Genomic DNA, 14,957 nt, shown 5'->3' with positions numbered 1-14,957 from the left:
CACCATGTTTCAAATCCTTCCCTTATATACTGCACACTGAAATCATATATATTGCACACTGTATTCATATTGTGCAGTTTACAGACTTACAGTGTGCAGCAGCTATCCACAAGAAAATATAAGCATTTCAGCTCAGGCAAAATTCACTCACAAAAAGAAATTTGCTAATAACAATAAAGGAGATTTTTCATGCTCAGATTTCCATATTAATTCTTGAAATTCTTGCTAGTTGGTGACACATGTTACCATATTCTAGTGCAACATTCACATGCTGTTTGTAATATTTCTTCATAATCTTTCACTGACTGTTTCTTAATTTTAGTCTCATCACACATTGTTTTTGAATTAGTGCCATTCGAAAGTACTGGTAATTCCTATCATACTCTCAGTGGCAGTGGGGGACTAAGCCTGCCAGAGGCCCAGGGCTGCAAAACTAAATGAGGACCCCAGTCTGCTTCGAAACTAATGTATTTGTATTTACAATTTGTAAAAAGTGAATAACATGAGTGTAATGGCTGACAAAAAGATCAAGTATTTATAATGTGTGTACACTACTCTGTAGTAATTTTGATATACACTGTTGGCAAAAAAATATGACACCCTCAAGGACTTCGTTCAGTTGTGCAAGGGAACATGCATACTGAGGGTTTTTAACGTTAGTGATTCATTCGTCACAGGCATCAGTGATCACATGGCATGCAGGAGGCCTGTCTGTGCATCCTGTTCTGCTCCTCAGGCAGTAACTGTGACGACTTTAGAGGTGAACAGTGTATACAACATTCATTCTAGGTTACAAACATGCCCCACTGATGAATATGTACTCCAGATGAACAGTTTCAGTCATTTGAATAGGGTCACATTGTGGGCTTACGGGAAGCTGCATGGATGTATCGATGGATTGCAGCATATGTTGGGCACACTTTAATGGTGGTGTGCTGCTGCTTTCAATAGTACTCTGTGGAATATTCCCACACTTCTAGACCAGGTTCTGGATGTCTGCATAGTACAGACTGACACGTTGTGCGAGCAGTGTTGGCTGACAAAACATCATCCAGGCATGAAATCAGGGCATATCACATGTGACACTGGCCAGGCTACCATTAACACTGTGATATCACCAATCATGGCTACTCTGGTGCCATAACATAGTTGACAGAAGAGTGGAATGGCACTGTGTTGTCTTCAGTGATGAGAAAAGGTTCTGTCTGTATGCAAGTGGTGGACATACACATGTATGGCATAGGCCTGATGAATTGACTATGCCAGAGTACATTCACTAATGACATATGTCACATCCCTGGCTTCATAGTGTGGGAGGCCATCAGTTATAATACGTGGTTATATTAGGTGTTTCTGCAGGGTAAAGTAATCACTCCCACTACATTTTACAGGGTGACATCCTTGTGCTCCTACCAGCTCTGTGACAGGAAGATGATGTGCTTTTTCAGCAGGACAGTGCACATACACACATGGCTGCTGTGATGCAACTTGCTCTTCATGTTGTACAACAACTGCCCTGAACAGCAAGATCAACAGTTCTTTCACTTATTGCACATGTATCAGGCATGATGAAGTGGGAACTTAATCATTCTCAAGGGTCTGTGAGAACCATTTCCAAATTGCAACAAAAGATGCAAGACTCTGGGGACAATAGAGGGTGGTTGGAAATTCCTGTTACAAACTTCTAGGACATGTAGAGGGCAGTGAGTATATAACATTTTGAATAGGAGCCCATGTCCGGAAAAGTATTGTTTGCATTCTACAACAGTTTCAATGCAGATGATTATTTCATCCACACCCACGTGAGGAATGTTCTTGGGCATGCCCAGTACAATTGTTACAATCCATTTGAAAAGAATACTGATTCGTTCCATTATTACTTACACATTTGCATTACAACTTACACCTTATGGTTTTCATTAGTCGACAACAACAAGAACCCAGGATGTATGGCACCAGCCACAATGTACTGACGCATTACAACAGTGGCTAGATGTGTCGACCACCAGCGTTGTTACACATATTGCTCCTCTGAATCATGTTCTGGTACACTCTCTCCATCCCACCTGGTGCCTCTTCAAAGTCTTGTGCAGTGGCCAGAACTTGTGCCAGCAGATCTTCCTCTGTCTATACAGGTGCCTCATAAATTAGGCTCTTCATATGACCCCACAATAAGTAGTCCATAGGGGTTAAATCCAGAAATTGTGGTGGCCATGCAGTTGAACCACTACAGTCTATCCATCATTCACCATACCGTCTGTTGAGACATCTCCGGACAGCCAGTGAAAAGTGAGGTGTGCTCCATCATGCTGAAACCACATTTCCTGATGGGCATTCAATGGCACAGCTTCCAAGAACAGGTCCATTACATGTCATAGGAAGACTAAGTATGCGGGACCTGTGAGCTTGGATGGATGGAGGTATGGTCCAATCACATGATCGTTGAGAATACCTGCCCACACTTTAATTCCAAACCTGTCTTTAAATCCCTGAACATTCGTGGCATGGCTATTTTGAGCATTCAGAGCACAGTTCCTTGTGAACCTACATTAATCTGTGAAGAGAACTCGATGTGAAAACAGGTGCAACAGTGCAACGATGCAATGTTGCAGGAACCGTGTGCAGAAGGCGATGCATTGTGGAAAGTCTGCTGGACCCTTTGTAAGTGGTGCGGATGTAATTGTTGCTCATGCAGGATGTCCAAGACAGTACTGTGACTAACAGCCATTGCACGCACAATTGTTCATGAACTCGTTGACATGCTGTCTTCAATGGGACGCAGTACACCTTCTTCAAATTTGGGAGTGCGGCATAACCATGGAGCACCACAGTTCTGCCTCCTCACAGTGAAGGTACCATTTCTCGTAGCCATTGTGTAACTTGGACAAACAGTTTGTGTGATGGAGTGTGACGATGTGGAAAACGTTTGTGATATAGCTGACCAGCAGCTCTTCTGTTACCTCCAGCTTCGCCTTACACATGGAGCATGTCTGTGTATTCCGCAAACGAGTACTGCACCATGTTTCCTCTATCGGTGATGCACAGGTATTGACTCAGTCTTACAGCAAAGCAGACAATAAGTAACATATGGGGACCATTTGACGTAGTACATGTCATCATGTCTACCCTGTTGCACACCAGGACATGGAACTCTGAGACATTTCTGTTGCCCTAAGCAGATGTTGATGAGGTACACATCTGAATTGAAACTGTTGTCGAATGGAAACAATATGATTCCGGACATGGGCTCCTATTCAAAATGTTCTGTACTCACTACCCTCTACATGTCCTAGAAGTTTGTAATGGGAATTTCCGACCACCCTGCATATTGCATCATGCCATTTGGCATCTTTATGATCGTTTGCATGTGAGAACACATGCCTGCATTGCTGCCACGGGGGGAAAGGCATGGACACTATGTACTGATGCAGCTGTCTGACAATCTGGGCTCCCTTTACTGTGGTGTGTGTTTCATTTTACATGGATTTATCATATGGTCCTACAATGATGGGCAACCTGTCCCCTCACTTATCAATAAAATGAGCTTGTCCTTGGGGGTGATCCATTTTATTCTAGCTGTTTAAATACTTAAATATATAGGTGAGAGTCTTAGAACACAAATTAGTATTGAGCACAGCAATTATCATGTAGAAAAGAAAGAAACAATTAGGAACAGAATAAGAAAATTACTTCTTATTCTATATGTCTGGGAACAAAGCTTGCACAATTATGTCATCAGTTTCTTAACCTTAGTAAGAGATAGTAGTTATTACTGATACTGTTGTAGGACATGTTTCTGCACCTTCAATGAACTGAAATTCTCAATAATGCCATCAAAAACTATATCATTTGAAATCTTCCTTTCAGTTGATAAAATGGCTACTCGTTATGAATTCATTGTAGAGGGAAGATAATTTTTTACTAGTTTCAATTTAGAAAAACTTCTCTTGCATGTTTTGACTGAGACACAATGGCCAGTAAGTATTGGATTATAAGTGATGTGCAGGGTAATGATTCTCTGAAGTCCCATTTAATTATAAATTACCATATAGTAACTATGTCCACCCTAGCATTAGTTGCACACAGATGCCTACAATAGCTTTTTATTTCTTGAAACATCTGTTCCTTATCAAACTCATCATAAATGTCTACAAGATTGAGCAGTGCTACAGCCAGAGTGTCATGGGAAACTTCAAGCATAAATTTTGTTTTAGCAATTACAAGACTTTGGTGATTTCTTTCATGGCTATGTATTGTTGACACAATTATTGCATAAATAGGTGTGGGCATTCAAACATTGATTGACAAATTTCTTCTTGAATTGATAATCCAGTGTCATGAAGTAGTTCACCCTGTGTTGTGTTATTTACTTCACTCCTGTCTCATTTGTCAGTGCAATCACTGTCAAAAGTAACAGCAATGTCTGTAATTGTAGGTTGATCCATTGCTAAAATCTCATGCAGGGCCTTAAATTTGGCATGTTTTTTACATCCAAAATCATTTTTGAAGACTGTAGATATTGTTGAATTACATTTACTTCCTCCAGTATTGTGTGCCAAGAACTGATGTAGTCCAAAAAAGTAAAATCACATGTAGCTGGAAGGAGTAAGTTTTGCTGTAGATCTAGCATTAAGGTTTGCCTCTTATGGATCTTCCATATCTTCCAAAGTGGTCACAATTGTTTCCACATTTTCTTCTATTACTTTAGCTAAATTATAATGACCATTCCAGTGAGTATCAGACATTCATTTCAAACTTTTTTTCCTACTAATAACCCCCATTTGTTTAAAGAAGACAAGAATGAATAAATATAACTTCTCTAGAGTTCCAAAACAGATGATGCTAGAGGGAACACATGAGACTGCATGAACTCCACAAAGTTTGAACCCTAGAACTACAATGCATTTTCCATTATGTGCATTACTAACTGGGAGGGGAGTACTTTATGCCCATCCTAAAAACAGCTAAAAAAACAAAATTCGTTATTATTATTGACTTACATTAACAACATACCTTTTAAAGAGGTGCTGATATGTAGGTAGGGTCCATAACCTGAAAATATCTTTTAGGACACTCCTAGCGACAGCAACGCATTTTCAGTAACGTGTACTATCATTCTCGGGATACTTTAGGACCAGCACAAAAATAATTTAAAAATCTAAATTTCTTGAATTTTTGTTGAGTTTTAATCACAATATACCTTTTAAAGAGATGTTAGTGTATAAGTAAGGTCCTGAACCTAAAAATAATGGATGTGATATCTTCTAACTTACTAAGACTTAAATTTCTGGGTTAAGTGGTACTAAAAACTTAAATCATTTGTGGAACCTGGTAGAATTCTTCAAAAAGAATAAACTTTTTTATTTTAAAATATGAAGTGACTGTGGCATTAAGTAACCCTCTTGGTATTGTGAGGTTTGAGCAATGATTAGCTCAGGGACTCAACAGAGTTTTGGGCTTGACTTCTTGAACTTTTTTTTGTATGCCTCCAGCTACACCTGACACTGATGCAGCAGTGTCATAGTCTTGAGCACTACACAACATAATATCTAGGCCATCTTTTTCCAGATACTGTTGAATATCTTTTGATGTATCCTTTGCAGTCTCCATTGACATTTATTTTGCATACATATGGGACCTCCAACTCCAAACTGCTTCTTATTTGCTGAACATATTTTGGACTTGTTTGGGATTTGATTAAAAATTGTTTGGTCCTGAGGGGCCTCCAAACCTCAACCTCGGTTGGTGGGCCACCCCCTCTGCACCCCTCTTAGTGCACCACTGATCAGTGGTAACCTACCTATGTGCTTTCTACAAAATTTGACAGTAGCATCCTCTTCCAGACATTGATATCCCCAAATTTTATTGTATGTCTATGTTCATATACTTCTGAGACTTTTGAGAAGCTTGCAAGAGTTGTATATAACACATTTTGCAGTAAAATAATGCCTGTGACCTGCTGTTATGTATTCTATAAATTTTGGCGGCGATATGTGAGTCAGAAAATCATTTCCCCTCAAGAGTAATGTAAATATTTACATGATTAACGAAATATTTTCACCTTTTCAGCTCAGTGGCCAATTTATTCAAAGGAAGTGTTCAAAAGTTTAGGATCACAGTGTAGTCATAGCTCTTACAAAGTCAATAGCAGCAGCTTAATATCGGTTTATCTACATGTTACAATTGTCAAATCATGTTCCAGTTAGTTTCCCCCTTAAACTGCAGTGATTATTTCCTGCATTTGTTAAGCAATCTGTTAGTGAGCATAACCTCAGCAAACCAAAACTTTCAGACACAAATTTCTGAGTAGCTCCAAGGGCTCAGTAAATTTTATGTCAGGTTTTTCTCTTGCTATAACACAAACCACTTCCTTGTAGTTTCAGGTCTTGAAGGGGAATCACAAACTTCATAACAGGTTCTCAAATTAAAGGAGAATCAATAAGATTAATTTAATGTTAACTGTTCACAGAACCATTCCATCAGGCATAATCCACCCCTATTATGAGTTTTGCTCTTGAGCCTGGGAGGAGTTAGTTGTTGTTCATAAGTAGCTGTAAATCCTTCTGATAGCAGATGATTGGATGGAAGCGGAGGCAAATAGATTTGTTTGGGAAACTACAGCGAGTCTTGTTACCAGAGATACCAAAAGCACCTCAAGTAGTATCCTCTCCCATAAATCCTGTCTCCTCTCCAGAAAACACAGGACCTATCATTCCTCTTGGACTTGACGTCGACTCACAGACTAGCTGTAGGTCTCAAAGCCTTGCACAGGGGAGGCAGGAATGAGGGAGAACTCAGGGTATTACACCTCTCCCCCCCCTCCCCCCTGAAGACCCACCTCTTATCAACTAGTCTGAAGTGTTCTCTTCCACTAAAATTGAAACTCAGCCAGTGTTACTCACTTCACCTAATAGGGAGCCTGTCCTGTCAGGAGGAAGTAAGCGTTCAAGAGTAAGGGTCTGTTAATCATCAGCAGTTCAAATACACAGTGAATACAGAAATTAGTAAAATAGTAGCAAGAAACTAGAAAGACCACCTTTCCCTTCAGTTTGTATGCCTGTCAGCCTCATAATTTAACTTTAAGTATGTATCAAAAAGATAGGATAATGGGAAATGGAGGTGATGTATCTGTCACAGTAGACAATAACTCAAATTCACCAAGATATAGACTGAAGATGTATGTGATATCATTTCACAAAGACTCAGTAACTGCCTTTTCTAGAGGGAATTTCAATGACACTCACTATCTACAGCACTGTTCACGGAACCCATCATGGGCCCCTGGTTCTGAGTTGAGTGGAGTGCTGAACTGAAGACTTCAGTGGTTCCACAGGATTGAGAACTGTAGGGTCCCCTAAATGTCTCAAGAATGCACTACACATCAGAGGCTTCTGTACTGGTAGGTGCCTGTGTATGAGGTACATTAAGGCATTTCTCCAAGCACATCTTTGCTTGGAGAAATGTATGGTAAACACTATGTTGTTTTACAACATTTTTATTCACAACCAGTTTCAATCACTGAACGTCTTCACAGTGGAAAAATACTGTGGCAACTTCACATGTCATGAATGCTATTTAACCAGAAAAGATGCCATAGCTGACTTGCAAACTGTGAAGATGATCAATGATCGAAACTGGTTGTGTATAAATATTTTGTAAGACAGTGCAGTGTTTATATGCATTTCTCCAAGTATATCAATGCTGTTGACAGTAGCCTGAAAAAATGCCTGAAATTAGATTTGGGGACTCTCCATCCAGTGCAGGTAATGAATACCTGAAGTATTGTAGTGAGACCCAAAGTAATGTCGACTCCCCAGATGGGAGTGTTAAAATCCTAATGATCAGGTGCTGAAGAGTCTGCAGCAAAGCACCAGAGTTTGAAGCACTCATAAATATCAGAGGAGCTCTCATAATAGTAGAGACAGAAAGCAGGCTAAAGCCCAAAATTAATAGCAGTGAATTTTTTAGGGTGAGTTTACATGCGTACCCAAAAGATTGTCTATGGGAAATGGAGGTGATGTATTTGTCACAGGAGGCAAATAATTCAAATCCTCCAAGAAATAAATTGAACCTACATGTGAAATCATTTGCCAAAGACTTAATGATATATGGACAGTGGCCCTGCAGAACTGACAGGTGACAATTGATAATCTCTGAGAAAGATTATTTCTTCTCATCACATGTAATTTTGACCGTGCCAATTTTACACAGTATTTATGCTGCTCTCTGACATCTAATGCATCAGTCAATAAGACATAGCCTCAGAAGGAGCTCCTCTGAAGATGCACAGCCAAACATTTTCTCCAATCATAGCCATACAGCCTGGAAGATGCATCAATAACAATAGTAGTTATGTAAGACATGGCCATGACAAGACAATTTGTGAAACTATTCTAAACACCTTATCTGAACACTACGCAGAATAAACAGTTCTGAAGCCCACTCATGATGAAAATATATTAGATTTTATGTCAAAAAATAGACTTTACCTCTTTGAGGACATCCAAACTAAAACTGGTATCAGTGATAATGATGCAATTGTAATAGCAATGATTAATGAAATGCAAACAGCAGCTAAAACAAGTAGAGATATATACATGTTCAGTAAGCAAGATAAAGAGGTTATAGTGTCATATTTCAAGCAGTAATTCAAAACATTTAATTCTTGGTAGGAACATATAGAGGAACTGTGTGTCAAGTTTAGATGAACAGTTGACCAAGAACTGCATAGATACGTACCTAGTGGAACAGTTCATGATGGGAGGGATCCTCCATCCCATAAAATATCTATAAAGAGACTTCTAAAGAAACAAACCACTGCAAAAATGTGTGAAATAAAGCAGAGGGCTACAGATAAAGAAATGCTGAATGAAATGTGTTTGGCTGTCAAAGGAGCAATGTATGATGCCTTCAACAACTAACTACCTGAGTGTCATCATATTTGAAACATCTCTCACAAAACTCAAAGACATTCTGATCTTAATTTAAGGCTGTTCATGGTACTAATGTTAGTGCCCAGACACTCATGGATCACACAGGTCTGGAAATTGGAGGTAGTAAATCAAAATCAGTACTGCTGAACTTTGTTTCCAAATGTTTCTTTAAAAAGAAAAATTTAGGAGAACTGCTCAAATGTAATTCTCACACCACTACTAAGGTACGTAATATAGATTTTAGTGTTACTGTTGTTAAAGAACAAGACCATAGGACTCAAAGGAATTCCTGTCAGTTTCTACACAGAATTTGCAGCAAAGTTAGCCTCCATGTAAATCATAATATACCGTAGATTTCTCAAACAAAGATTTGTGTCCAGTGGATGGAAGAAAGCAGACATCACACACATCTACAAGAAGGATAGCACACATGCAACCTATCCTAGAATATTGCTCTTGGGTGTGGAACACATATCATATAGCACTAAAAGTGGTTATTGAAGGGATACACAGAAGGGCAGCATGAATGATCACAGGTTTCTGTGACTTGCAGGAGGGCATCACTGAAATGTTGAAAACCTGAACTGACAAAGTCTTGGAGATCAATGGCAACTATCACACAAAAGCCTACCTACAAAGTTTCAAGAACTTGTAGTTAATGAGGAATCTAGGAAATTGCATTATCCTCATAGTGGCCAAGAATGCGTTTAAATACTCATTCTACCAGCACTCCTTATGCAAAAGGAAAAGAAATAAACTCTTGTGCATGGGACAATGGGAAATGCCCTCTGCCACAGACTTAACATGAGTTTTCAGAGTACATATCTAGATGCAGATCTCAACAGAATATATTGTACAGTCATTAGGTAAACCAATGGTATCTACAATGTTTATTGTCCTTTCTAAACCATTCAACACCATGAAAAGAGAGTTTGAATTTTCAATGAAATAACTTAATTATAGGCCACTACAGGTACCACAGTTCATACTACAGAGCTTTCCTCTCTAGACTTGATGCTGTGCTTGGTCCTCGAGAAAGATATGACGATTATTTTGGGTTCTTAATGTTAATTTTGAATGGATATTTCAATATAATTTTTCTGACTTTTTCTCCAGAGAAAACAATGTTAAGGGACGTACTAGAATCTTCCAATGTGGTACATACAGTGTACTTTCCAAGTAAAGCTCAGACATACAGCTTCACAATCCCTTCTTGTTTGAGTCATCAGTCTTCTGGCTAGTTTGATGTTGTCAGACATACAGTCCCTGTCTTCTTCTATAGTTTTTATCCTCTACAGCTCTCTCTAGTACCATAGAAGTTGTTTCCTGATGTCTTAACACACACCCTCTTCCTATCAGTGTTTTACATGCGTTTCTTTCTTTGCCAGTTCTGCAGAGAACCTCCTCATTTCCTACCTTATCAGTCCACCTAATTTTCAGCATTCTCCAGCAGCACCACATCTCAACTGCTTCAATTGTCCTCTGTTTCAGTTTTCCCACAGTCCATGAAATGAAATGTCGTGTGGCGAGGGCCTCCCGTCGGGTAGACTGGTTGTCTGGTGCAAGTCTTTTTAGATGGTGCCACTTTGGGGACTTGTCTGTCAATGGGGATGGGATGATGATGAAGACAACACAACACCCAGTCCCTGAGCAGAGACAATCTCCATCCCAGCTGAGAATGAAACCGGGACCCCTTTGCATGACATTCTGCAGCACTGACCACTCACCTATCGAAGCAGAGTCCACAGTCCATGATTCACTATGATACAATGCTGTGCTACAAACATATATTCTCAGAAATGTCTTCCTCAAATTAAGACCTATGTCTGATACAAATAGACTTGTTTTGGCCAGGAAAGTCCACTTTGCCCATGCTAGTCCACTATTTAAGTCCTCTTTGCTTTGTTCGTCATGAGTTATTTTGCTTTCAAGGTAGCAGAATTCCTTAACTTCATCTACTTTGTGATCATCAATAGTGACGTTTAGCTTCTCGTTATTATCATTTCTGCTACTTCTCATAGCTTTTGTCTTTCTTTTTACTCTCAATCCATATTCTGTACTCAAATTTTTGGTCCAGTTAGTGTTGAGGGATCTGGATGAGACAGCAGCTTAATCATTTATATCAAAATTTGGAGAAAATCTCAGACACTTTCAGGAACAAAAGATTAACCTTTTATGGGCACATACTCAGAATGGACAACAATAGACAGACCAAAAGGATTCTCTACCTTGTGCTCTCAATGAATGTTAAAAAGGATTGGATCTTTGAAATTGAAAAAGATCCTAAGGAAATAGGAATTAAGAATAAAATTCTACAGAACAGAGCTGCATTCAAAACTTTAACTGACAACCATCAGTTTAAACCCAAGCCAAGTGTTTCATATAAGAGAACATGGACAGAAGAACATAAGAAAACCACAGTAAGAAGATGAAGAGATTTTGGGAGAAGAAGAAAGCAAGCAAATCAGTGAGGAAGTTCAATCACGCTCCATGGTTTGGCATAATAATAATAATAATAATAATAATAAAATACAACATCAGAAGGTATAGATGATGTTCCATTCTCTGTTCCGAAGCTGTGCACAGACAGCATGCTAGCCCCATTAACAAATGTAATAAATGAGTCCTTCAGGTCAGATATTTTTCTCGAGTACCTAACACAAGCACGAGTTGCGCCCTTACTAAAGAAACAGAATGCTGTGAGTACTGAAAAGTACATTCCAATTTCACCAGTGTCAGCATTACCAAAAATAAATGAATCTATTTTGAAAGACACACTAATAGTTACATGAATAGATGAATAAATACAACAATATAAAGAAGAAAGAGAAGAAGAAGAAGAATATTTGCCATTACAGAATTTGCAAAAGTGATACTTGAAGCTCTTGACAACCGTGACTTTTACAGGCATATTCTTAGACTTATGAAAGGTTATTGTGAAAAGTTATTGATGCTGTTGTCCATAAAATACAACTAAACAAGCCAGAAACACTAGATTTAAAAAGAACAGCAAATGAGTGGTTCCAGTCCCTCATGGAAACAAGCTTCAAAAAGTAGTGATAGTTCACATGTCTACTGAAAACAAGTTTTAAGTAAAACAAGTGTGAGATAAGAAACGTGTACACATAGGTGTACCTCTGGGTAGTGTATTGGATCCACTTCTGTTCTTAATATTTGAGCCCCATAGAGACCAAGTGGTATAACTCCACTTTTTCCTATTTTTTAAAATATGGTTGGGATCTTGTACAGCAAGTGGCATTCTGTGTAAATCGTGTAATTTTGTAACTAACATAGCAACTATATAGATGGCAAAACAAGTTTCTGCTGATGTCTGAAGTAGTGTAGTTGGGTGTTACATGACTCTGTCTGCTATTATTTTGAGTTTTCTCAATTCATTGTGGATGTTTGAGCTTTTGATTATTCCAGTAATGTGATTTTACTTGTTTAATTGTCTTAACTGTGGTCAGTGTGATTCACCATGAGTGTAGCGATAAAGACAGCTTCGAGGAACCAAGTATTTGGGATGATTATGGATTCACTAATGAATATTTGCCATAATAATGCACATAAAAGAAGGTGTAATTAGATGAATGATGAACACTAACTTCACTTAACAAACATTTATTCAGCACTTGCACATACAAGAGCACGGTCTGAGGTTATGCTGAGGTTATGCTCATTAACAGATTGCTTGACAAATGCAGGAAATAATCACTGCAGTTTAAGGGGGAAACTAACTGGAACATGATTTGACAATTCTAACATGTAGATAAACCAATATTAAGCTCCGGTCAGAACACATAAGGTATATATACTGTTACAGAACATTCCAGCACAATGATTCTTGACATTTGTGGATACTTCTAGAATGTACTTGAACCAAATATAGAAATTAAATATTTTTAATTTAACCAAATATAGAAATTAAAATTTTACAGTTCACGTGTAATGCCCACTTGGCGAGTCATCCTGCTGAATCCTTAAGACCTGTCAACCAAAAAAGTGAATGATGGTCTGTAACAACTGTAAATGGCCTTCCATAGAGATACTGTCAAAATCTGCACATGCCCCAGATCACAGCAAGACATTCTCTTTCCGTAGTTGAGTAGTTTCTCTCAGCTTTCGTAAGTGTCCTAGAAGCATAGGCTACAACCTTCTCTTTTCCATTCAAAATTTGCACCAGAACAGCACCAATCCCATACCCACTGGCATCTGTGTGTAGTTCTGTAGGGGCTCTCTCATCATACAGACCGAGTACAGGGTCAGTCATCAGAGTTTTTCGCAGCACATCGAAAGATTCTTGCTGAGCACCACACTGGAGGGAGTCATAAAAGTATGCTGCGAGTCACTGCAAAACTATGTTTCATATTATATGTTATCTCATGCAAACTATAGGGCTGTAAATCCAAGACAACAGTACAATAAGGACTAACCTAATGAGGCAGTGCAACTGTTAAGGCACTGACCTCATATTCAGGTGGGTGGAATTTGCTCTGACTGGCCATTTCAGTTCAGGTTTTCTGTGGTTTTCCTTACTTATTTGAAACAAATACCATGATGACTCCATGTTTTATCCTCATAAAAACACATATTCCATGTGTATGTGTACTTTGAACTACACTCCTGGAAATGGAAAAAAGAACACATTGACACCGGTGTGTCAGACCCACCATACTTGCTCCGGACACTGCGAGAGGGCTGTACAAGCAATGATCACACGCACGGCACAGCGGACACACCAGGAACCGCGGTGTTGGCCGTCGAATGGCGCTAGCTGCGCAGCATTTGTGCACCCCCGCCGTCAGTGTCAGCCAGTTTGCCGTGGCATACGGAGCTCCATCGCAGTCTTTAACACTGGTAGCATGCCGCGACAGCGTGGACGTGAACCGTATGTGCAGTTGACGGACTTTGAGCGAGGGCATATAGTGGGCATGCAGGAGGCCGGGTGGACGTACCGCCGAATTGCTCAACACGTGGGGCGTGAGGTCTCCACAGTACATCGATGTTGTTGCCAGTGGTCGGCGGAAGGTGCACGTGCCCGTCAACCTGGGACCGGACCGCAGCGACGCACGGATGCACGCCAAGACCGTAGGATCCTATGCAGTGCCGTAGGTGACCGCACCGCCACTTCCCAGCAAATTAGGGACACTGTTGCTCCTGGGGTATCGGCGAGGACCATTCGCAACCGTTTCCATGAAGCTGGGCTACGGTCCCGCACACCGTTAGGCCGTCTTCCGCTCACGCCCCAACATCGTGCAGCTCGCCTCCAGTGGTGTCGCGACAGGCGTGAATGGAGGGACGAATGGAGACGTGTCGTCTTCAGCGATGAGAGTCGCTTCTGCCTTGGTGCCAATGATGGTCGTATGCGTGTTTGGCGCCATGCAGGTGAGCACCACAATCAGGACTGCATACGACCGAGGCACACAGGGCCAACACCCAGCATCATGGTGTGGGGAGCGATCTCCTACACTGGCCGTACACCACTGGTGATCATCGAGGGGACACTGAATAGTGCACGGTACATCCAAACCGTCATCGAACCCATCGTTCTACCATTCCTAGACCGGCAAGGGAACTTGCTGTTCCAACAGGACAATGCACGTCCGCATGTATCCCGTGCCACCCAACGTGCTCTAGAAGGTGTAAGTCAACTACCCTGGCCAGCAAGATCTCCGGATCTGTCCCCCATTGAGCATGTTTGGGACTGGATGAAGCGTCGTCTCACGCGGGATGCACGTCCAGCACGAACGCTGGTCCAACTGAGGCGCCAGGTGGAAATGGCATGGCAAGCTGTTCCACAGGACTACATCCAGCATCTCTACGATCGTCTCCATGGGAGAATAGCAGCCTGCATTGCTGCGAAAGGTGGATATACACTGTACTAGTGCCGACATTGTGCATGCTCTGTTGCCTGTGTCTATGTGCCTGTGGTTCTGTCAGTGTGATCATGTGATGTATCTGACCCCAGGAATGTGTCAATAAAGTTTCCCCTTCCTGGAACTATGAATTCACAGTGTTCTTATT

Source organism: Schistocerca americana, chromosome X (genome assembly GCF_021461395.2).
Source record: "Schistocerca americana isolate TAMUIC-IGC-003095 chromosome X, iqSchAmer2.1, whole genome shotgun sequence".
NCBI lineage: Eukaryota > Metazoa > Arthropoda > Insecta > Orthoptera > Acrididae > Schistocerca > Schistocerca americana.
Note: the sequence above shows the minus strand (reverse complement) of the source record.